The following is a 9192-nucleotide window of genomic DNA, read 5'->3' as shown; positions in this document are numbered from 1 at the left end:
AAAACCTGCAAAACATTAGGGCAAGAGGAAACGTGCCAAGTGGAATGAAGCGAATGGCATAACGTCTTCAGATCAATCAACAACCTTAACGGAGGCCCCCACTACCCCTGCTGAGAGGACAGGTGTTGGTGTTGAGAAAGGATACAGGAGAAATAAAAAAAAAAAATGCACGTGGTCTCCTCCCTCCAGGAACTAATGGTCTACCATAAAAGCTCAATAGTCCACAACAGTTGACACAAAGGTGTTCTGGGCATTCAAATATGCTAGTTAATTGAGAACTGCTACATAGACCATTGAAGGATTGTCAATTTCCTGGAATTAGAATAAAACTAAATAAATTACATTTTTTAAATCCAAGTGAATAAGAATATTGAGAAATTGGTGATCTGCTTTTGGTGCTACTAGACTTCCTTTTCAGGTGTACTGTTCTCCATTAACCCCCTCCAATATATCACTTACCATCCCCTATACAAGGCAAGAGCCCTGCGTTCCCCCCATTTCCAAGCCTTTGACACCTACTGATAGAAAAGAATCTGAGAGTACGGAGGTGTGCATTGGATAGTGCATTTTTGCATTTTAATAGGGTTCAGACCCTCAAATAAGAGGCATGAATATTAATGCTGGACTTCAGTCATTTGTTAACTAAATGGGGAAAGTGCTTGGAGGTAAACAGTATTGAGTTTTTCTTCATATGGTTTGACATTGATTAAAAAGATTAAGCTGAAATCAGGTAAAACTTTTTAAATAAGTAGGAAAGGTAGATCAATTGAAATACACAAATAATCAAAAACTAATTCTTGTCCCATTTTAGTTTTAATGGACTCAATATCTATTAATAAAAAGCTAGGCTCGGTGGAGACCACACCCTATTTTTATATCACCAGTGCCTAGCACAATACTATAACCATTGTGAGAAATGTTTATTGAACTAAGCCAAAGATGGTAATTGGACAAGTTTATTCTATTTTTTTTAACTTAATGGAGGAAGACCTTAATGAGAACTGAAAGGTTGAGAAGCAAAGCAGCACTAACAAAAGGAAATAGAGATCAAAGAACCTAAATAATCCCCAAATTGGGCAATGGGTCCCTGAATTATGGAAAATTAACTATCATTTCTTTAACTACAATTATAAGTTTATTAAACTAGCAATCACTATTGAGGAAGAACATATAGAAGGTGATTTGAATTTTCCTTTCCATAAATTCTGAAAATTCATATGTTAGAAAATATACTGCAGGTGTTGAAGGTAATAAAATAAGTTATACTGAAACATTACTAAAAACTGTTTTTGTTTTTTTAGGTGAAAATATATATAAAGTAAGGTGGGGAAGGAGAAAAAAAAACCCTCAGATATGTTAAGTGCTCTCCTCATAAGAAAATACTTAGGTTCAAGGAATTTCTTCCCTTTCAGCTAAAAATGATACTTGAATATATGCATTTAACTCTGATCTTTCCCTTAAATTCTTTAAAATCACAAAACATAATAATTTTAAGGTACAAATATAAAAAAAAAACCAATGGAAAAAAGATAATAACATTTACAAACTGGAAGTCACAAAACAAGTAAATTTAAGTTATCTGGCTTAGCAGGAGAGTAGATGATTTTTAAGCAAGCAGGAAAAAAACAAAGAACAAGCCCAATTTATACCACAACCCCCACCCCCAAAAGGCCCAGAAAGTAGCAGTGCCTTTGAATATAAGGGTGAAGGCGAGAATAAAAGGGAAATTAAGTAAGTATATATATACTGATGTTAAGACCCCCAGATTTCTTCCCCTACTTGGTTCCCAAATTGCCAACAGGCAGCTGCATATACAAACATAAATACACACACAAGAACACAAGATCCTCTCTGGAAATCTAACTAGTCCAAGAAAACATGATAATTGCTATCAGAAGCTTCCCAAGGAAATAACCCAGCCAGATCTCTGTAGCAGACGAGCTCAAACAAAGTTTTTAATCTGCTCTAGTGTCTCACAAATATACACAGTCAAGAATCATCAGGCATTGGAGGAATGCAGCTGTATGAAAGTTCAAAACTGCAATAAAATAAACAAAAAAGCAACTTGGAGGCTCTGAAGAAGAAAACTTCCCCAAAAAACTTATAATTAATCATTATAATTAATAACATATTACACCACTAAACAAGAAAGTTATTCTAATTTTTAAAAGGAACATTTTTTTAAAAAACACAAAAAAGAGCTCAGAAATTAAAGGTATAATAACAGAAATGAAGAATTCAACAGAAGAAACTGAAATAATTTTGAGGAAATGTTACCAAAAGAGATAAATAGATGGAAAATGGAAGGAAAAATTAAAGAAAATTGTCACATCAGTCCAGGATGTTAAACTTTCAAATAATAAGAGTTTCAAAAAGAAAGAAGAGAGGAAATCAAAAACATAACCCAAGGAAATGTCTCATGACTAAAAGACACGTTTTTCCTGGTTGAATGTATCCAGTACAAGGGATGAAAATAATTGCACACATCCAGATATACATCATCATGAAAATTCTGGAAAACTAAGAGATACACTATGAGCTCCCAACAAGGGAGGGAGAAAGTTTTCGTGCATGGGATGAAAATATCAGCATGGTAGTGACTTCCTAATAGCATCTCCTAGAATCTAAAAAAAAAAAAATGAAGCGATGCCTTTAAAATACTGAGGGGGAAAAGTTTCCAACCTAAAATTCTATACCCAGACAAATTATAAAAGTAGAATAAAAACATGTTCAGATACTCAACATTTCAAAAAATTGTATTTCCGCAAACCTTTTCTCAGAAAACTACTGGAATAAGTGCCCCACCAAAATGAGAGGGCAAAACAAATGAACACAATCCAGGGAAAATGAAATCCAGAGATTAGAGAAGGAAAGGGGAGCCCCAGGACAACAGTGAAGGGAGATGCTAGATGACAGGTATGTTTCAGGCCTAAAGAGTAAGCAGTACAGATCAGTGTGGATCCAAAATCTCCAAGAGAGATTTTCTTTTCAAGAAAATAAAATTGGTACATAGTCTAAAGTGTGTACATGTATTGAAATTAGATATACATAACTGAGGAGGGTTTGGGATTGAATTAGTGATCAACACCTAAAAGATAAGCAAAAATATAAACAAAAAATGTATTATTACCTTTAAGAAAAACAAAATATTGTGGAAGAAAGCAAAACTAATTACAGTATACTACCTGGCTCAGAGATACATTAACAGAATAAGACTGTAAACACAATGGGAGGAGGGGCTTTCTGTGTCATGTACGTAGAAAACGTCATTACTTCTTACACATATGTGATAGGGTTGCAAGCAGAGCATAAAAGAGTTAAGTCCTTGTCTTGCATAGAAGAAAGTCGTTGGGGTTTGAAGATGCTGGCGTCAGCTCTTTTGCATTAGAACTCTACCTGGGGGTCAGCCTATACAACTCTGAATCTTTAAAACATGTATATGTATTACTTCAATAATATTTAAAACTACATAAAAATAAAACCTTTTCACTCTAAAAATTATAGGAATTTAAAATGCTGATACCTAATAAACACAACTAACAGTTATTTAGAACATGCTATGAACCATTCTAAATGGTTTACATCCTTAGCTCATCTAATTCAAAACAACACTATGATCTTGGTACTATCTTTTCTCCCTTACTATTTTTACCTTCCCCGCAGGAATTGAGGCTCAGAGAAGGTAACTACCTGTGTTCATTTACTTAATAAATAATGGAACCAGGAATTCATAGAGCAGGGAGCCCCAGAACCTAGTCTGTTCAGTACTATGTCTGAAGAATTTTGAAGAAAATATTGCTGCCTCCGAAGAGCAGTGCTCATGAGATTCCTCCTACTTCAACACTCCACCCACCCACCTTATCTAATTAGCTTCTATTCATCCTTCAGCCCTCAAACCAAGGCTTTCTTAACCTGCACGTCTAGGTTCAGCTTCTTTGTTACATGTGCTCACAGAACGTGGTGCCTTGCTTCAGAGCACTCACGTTATCATGGTAATCATATACCCTCGCGTGTATGACTACTTATATATACAACTAGTTACATCCCAACTAGAATAAGTTCTATGAGGGCATGGGTCACATATGTTTTTGCTCAACTTGATAGCCCCAGGACCTTAACGAATCAATAATTGAATGAATTTAAGTTTCTGAAATATGGTTTTAATATGTTTTCTTAGGGCAACTAGATGACCGTTTGTGATCTTGCCATTTCTAAGAATTTAACTTTCCAGTGTCTCCCAGGAGGTCAGGAGAAGCAAGCATCAGTAACAGACCCCAACACCCTCTTTCAAAGAAAAAGGTTCCCCTGCCTACACAATTGACAGAAATAGCTTCTTTGGTTTCTGTGTGTTTTGTGTTGTTTTGTGTTATTTTGTTTAACGAGGCCAGGGGGTTAAGGCTTATTGTGAGGAATCCTTATACCTTCCCACCTGGCACTCTGGATCTCTCTGCGGTGGAGAAAAGGGAGATAGATGCTGATGGCTGAATCATTGGGCACAGAAGGCAGCATTCTGAACTCTGAGATCCTTTCTCAAAAGGTAGGAAATGCCAAAAGAGAAAGAAAAGAGGCAAAATGATCGAGTCAGTTGCATCTCAGCTGAATGCTTTGGGATCCTGTATGTAGAAATAGTCATTTCTTCTAATTATCCTATTTCTATTGTGAAACTCCTCTAAACTGATTTTTTAAATTCATTATAAAACAAGGAACAGAAACAATTGCTTAATTAAAATTTTACTTTTTAAGCAGCAGCAGTAACTGCATCTTATGTATGTACAAGGGTCACATCCCTCTATACTTAAATATATTGTCTTCTGAGAGTCTCCTCTGATCACTCCTGTAAGACAAAATTCATCAAAATCTGTCTTTATCAGACAGCAGCTAAACATCTGGGGGGAGGTTAGAGTTTTCAGACATGGGCAATGATATCATTTGACTAAAGAGGAAGACCCATTCCAACCACATTATTTAGTTGTGGGCAATTAATTGTCTCTAGATTGATACAAATTAGTTTGTCTCTTTATTTTTTAGCTAGCCAGACATACATCTCTGCCTCTAACAAAAAACACTTCATTCCATATGATTCAATAAACACAAAAAGATTCAGCGACATCTCCCTCACCGGCATCTGCAAAGCGTCTGCATATGGATGTAGGTGCTTTGTCTGGATACATCAGCATTAGTGGAACTCAAAGATGGGCCTTTGGACGATGCTTTTATTTCTCAGCCTTCTTTAGAGCACACCTAGACTGATGTGAGGAAGATTCATCAAAGACGTCATGATTCCTCATTCTCTGCCCTGACTGCGCTCCTTCTCATCTGTTATCCTCCCGGAGATCTAAGGCCCTGTGTGTCTGGCTGAACTCGTCTCCTCATTATCTACCACCCACACTCATCCACTGCCGGCTAGCGCTGCTCTTTGGTCTTCGCTCTTCGCCTTTCATTCTCAGAGCCAAATATCAATACTGCTCACACTGTTCCAAATGTTCAAAATCAAAAGTTGCGTTAGCTATTCTTTCTGAGGATACTGTCCATTTTTTTAAAGTTTTTACAGTTTACACTGACTCTTTTTCACATTTAAAAAATACATATACATTCCCTTTGGGAGGCAGGTACCCTTTGATTCTCCAGCTAATACACAATGGCACGGAGATTTAACTTTCACTTTGCCCACCTTCATTCCAATCATTCATAGTTAATGCTACACAGACTTGACTCCTCAACTTTTTTTTAAATGCCATATGCTGAAAGGTGCACAAATTAGTCCCATATTCCATATCCAGCAACTTGTCATTATTTATCAGCATTGACTGAGCTATCATTGTCATCTACTCATTAGCTTTCAGGAGATTTAAGCCTCTTCTCATGTATAATCTAGCTGTGTTATTTATCACATTCTGAGTGTAACTCCTCTTTCTAGTGGTACCCACTTCACAACAATTGATCATCTTCTGGGCTGAACTCCTCATGAATACCAGAATTGCTACTGTTAAGCTACCAGTGTTAACCTTGGTGGGCTCACTGCTTGCATAGATCAAATTCTCTCTTCCTGGCAACCCAGCCATGGCACCTCATCACTAAATAGTCCTGTGATAGCCATCTAGGTTCTGTAATTCCCACTGAAGAGAGCTACCAACTGCCTTCCCAGACACATTCTAGGAGAGGAAGTCCATGGCCCTTTAAGAAAAATGAGTTCTGTTCCCTTTGGGGAAACCCTCAGCCCATGAAAGCGTTTCTTTTCAGAGGATGTAGCAGGGCAGGTGCTAGCTAGCAATACAGTCCCATTTCATGGTGTTTCAAGGTTTCAAATAGAGAAGAAGGCTAGAAATAGTGGTTTCATTATGCTCATTTCAGTGCTGCTTTTTTAAATCTCCTGGAAAGTCTGTCGTCTGGATTAACTGGACTTGGTCCCTGAAGTGAAAACACACACACAAATAATCAGCATTCATCCTGACTTCTTACAAAACAAATCCGGCTTGTGAATGGCTGACTCAGCCCAGGACTAAACACAGGCTCCATAAACTCAGAGCCTGCTCCATGGTTACCAGCAAACAGCATTACGTCCTTGGACTAAGGACATGATACATTTCCAATATGTGGCTCCCTCCCACATTTTGTTATCTCTTGGCATATTTCCATATGACTACCCAGTTGGGCCATGGAAGAAAGAGATAAAGCAGGGCCAATGGATAAGGTAACCTCAGATATAAAATGTTCACATATCCTTTAGCATGAATCATGGCCAAAAAAAAAAAATCGGTTCCTCTATTTAGCAAAAGAAAAGATCATGTAAAATGCAGGGGGAGGGGGGTGGCGGCAAATATTGATTTTAGAAAACAGCCAACGCTCTAAATTGAACATAGGAAGAACCTGCTCTAATCCTTATCATGTAGTCAGTCAGTGGTCAACAAATAGGGCTGGACTGGAGTCATGCTTGAAAGCCGTATCATTGAAGCCAGGGTCCACTTCAAGGATAAGGAAAAAAAGGCTCACAAGCGATCAGCAGGGCAAGCTCATGAGGGAAGGAACGATGCTAGGCAGCCCCACCACACTATGTGAAAGGCGGTGGTCACTAAATATTTATTAACCCCTGGACACGTGAAAAGATGAACATTCGAGTCCTTCAGTGACCTCAGCCGTGCAGCAATGCCTGCACTAGACCACAAGCTATAACCACAAGAAAATGTTCTATTCTGATACTACCATAAAGGTTGAAATTTTCTATTATACACTTAACTTTTATGCTTTGAGCTGAGGGTGTTTTTACTTGGATAACAGCGCCTGCTCTGGCCTCTATCTCCCTTACATAGACATTTGGGTTAGCATTCACCATCTATACTGTAGCAGACACAGGTGTTGCCACAAATTCGTGTTGCACGACACTGCAGGACTTACAGCTACAGCATGTTTAATCATGGATCCACATGTTGGCCCTAATAAAACACAGCACCGCACAGCATGATGTTCACTCTAATCTGATAAATACATTAAATGCAATGCCAAGGGAAATATGTCACTGTGCAGGTGAATCACGCATGTTATTTCCCGCTCCTTTCTATGCAAGGGGCAGCTAAGGCATTTTAGGAAGCAGATATTGAACGCCTTGAGGTGCAGCAGATTGCCAACAAGACATACAAAAAGAGTGAGGCTAAAGAAGAGAGGACATAAAAGGGAGAAGATGCAATAAGTGATCAGCAGTATCTCAGAAATAAACCCTTTGCGAATTAAATTAATTACTAGAAATGGATGGGAAAGAATTTGATTTAGAACAGCAACCGAAGTGACTGCCAATAGTGTTTATAATAGTTTACTCCCTTCTCTGAAGATTCATACATGTTCACTCACAGGGGGTTCTACTTAAGCCAAATTATTATTATTATTATTATTATTATTATTATCATTATCATTATTATCATTATTTTCTACTTAAACCAAAATCTTAAAGAATTTCCACACTTCAAGATTTCAGAGAAGGGAAGGTTAAGAATCCCTGAGCAATGGAGAAAAGACAAGAAAGCTCTGTTCTTACCTATCACTGGCCAGCTGCTAGAAGAACTCATATAAATAGCCCCCCAAAGCAGAGAAAATTTATTTTGTTTCCTCCACTCTGGTGTAACAGTTAAGGCAAGAACCATCACCAAGAGGCAGGATATCTGGGTTCCAGTCTTAGCTACACTTTTCACTGACTCAAAACCTGGTGCATGTTAATGAACAGTTTTGGCCTCTGATTGTTTATTTAGAAGATTATAACATTGGATCCCCTTAGCAACCCTAAGATCCCTATAATGATTTTATGGAAGAAAATCTACCCATCTGAAGCTGGTCTTACCTGCACAATCTGAACTTTCTGTTAGGGTTGGTAGAAGCTGTATCTCACAATGCAGTTAGTTATACACAAACCTAAAATAATAAACACAACACACACCAGGCACAAGCAACACTCTTCTCTCACCTGTACAGCCTAGGAGACTTGGGCAATGAAGGAATACAGTACTTACAAAGTTGGTTTACTGATGATCAAAAAGCAGGCTAGGGTCCCCCTTTGAATAAGCAACACATGCATTTATTTGCTTGAGCAGGGGGACCACTATACCCCCAAAGTGTCCAGAACAGGTCTGGCCATAATGCACTGACTCGCTCATTTTTTATTTTTTTGCTGACTGCACAAATTTTGTCTTCAGATTTAATGTGTTAAGTGATTCTTCAATGAACCCCCTGTGAGTTAACATGTATGAATCTCCAGAGAAGGGAGTAAACTATTATAAAAACTATTGGCAGTCACTTGAGCCACTGTTTTAAATCAAATTATTTCCCAACCATTTAAAGTAATTAATTTAATTCTCAAAGGGTTTATTTCTGAATCAGTTGAAAGCTATTTTTGTTTTCTCGAACCAATATGCTCAATTAATATTTGACAAAGGAGGCAAGAACATGCAATGGAGCCAAGATAGTCTCTTCAATAAATGGTGCTGGGAAAATTGGACAGATATATGCAAGAAAATGAAACTAGACCACCAACTTACACCATATACAAAAATAAACTCAAAATGGATAAAGGACTTAAATGTACGACAGGAAACCATAAAAATTCTAGAAGAAGCCAAAGGCGACAAAATCTCAGACATATGCCGAAACAATTTCTTCACTGATACAGCTCCTAGGACACTTGAAACTAAAGAGAAAATGAACCCCCTG

The sequence above is a fragment of the Myotis davidii genome, unplaced genomic scaffold (genome assembly GCF_000327345.1).
Source record: "Myotis davidii unplaced genomic scaffold, ASM32734v1 scaffold6, whole genome shotgun sequence".
In the NCBI taxonomy this organism is placed as follows: domain Eukaryota; kingdom Metazoa; phylum Chordata; class Mammalia; order Chiroptera; family Vespertilionidae; genus Myotis; species Myotis davidii.
The sequence above is the reverse complement of the archived record's forward strand: the minus strand, read 5'-3'. Positions refer to the sequence as shown.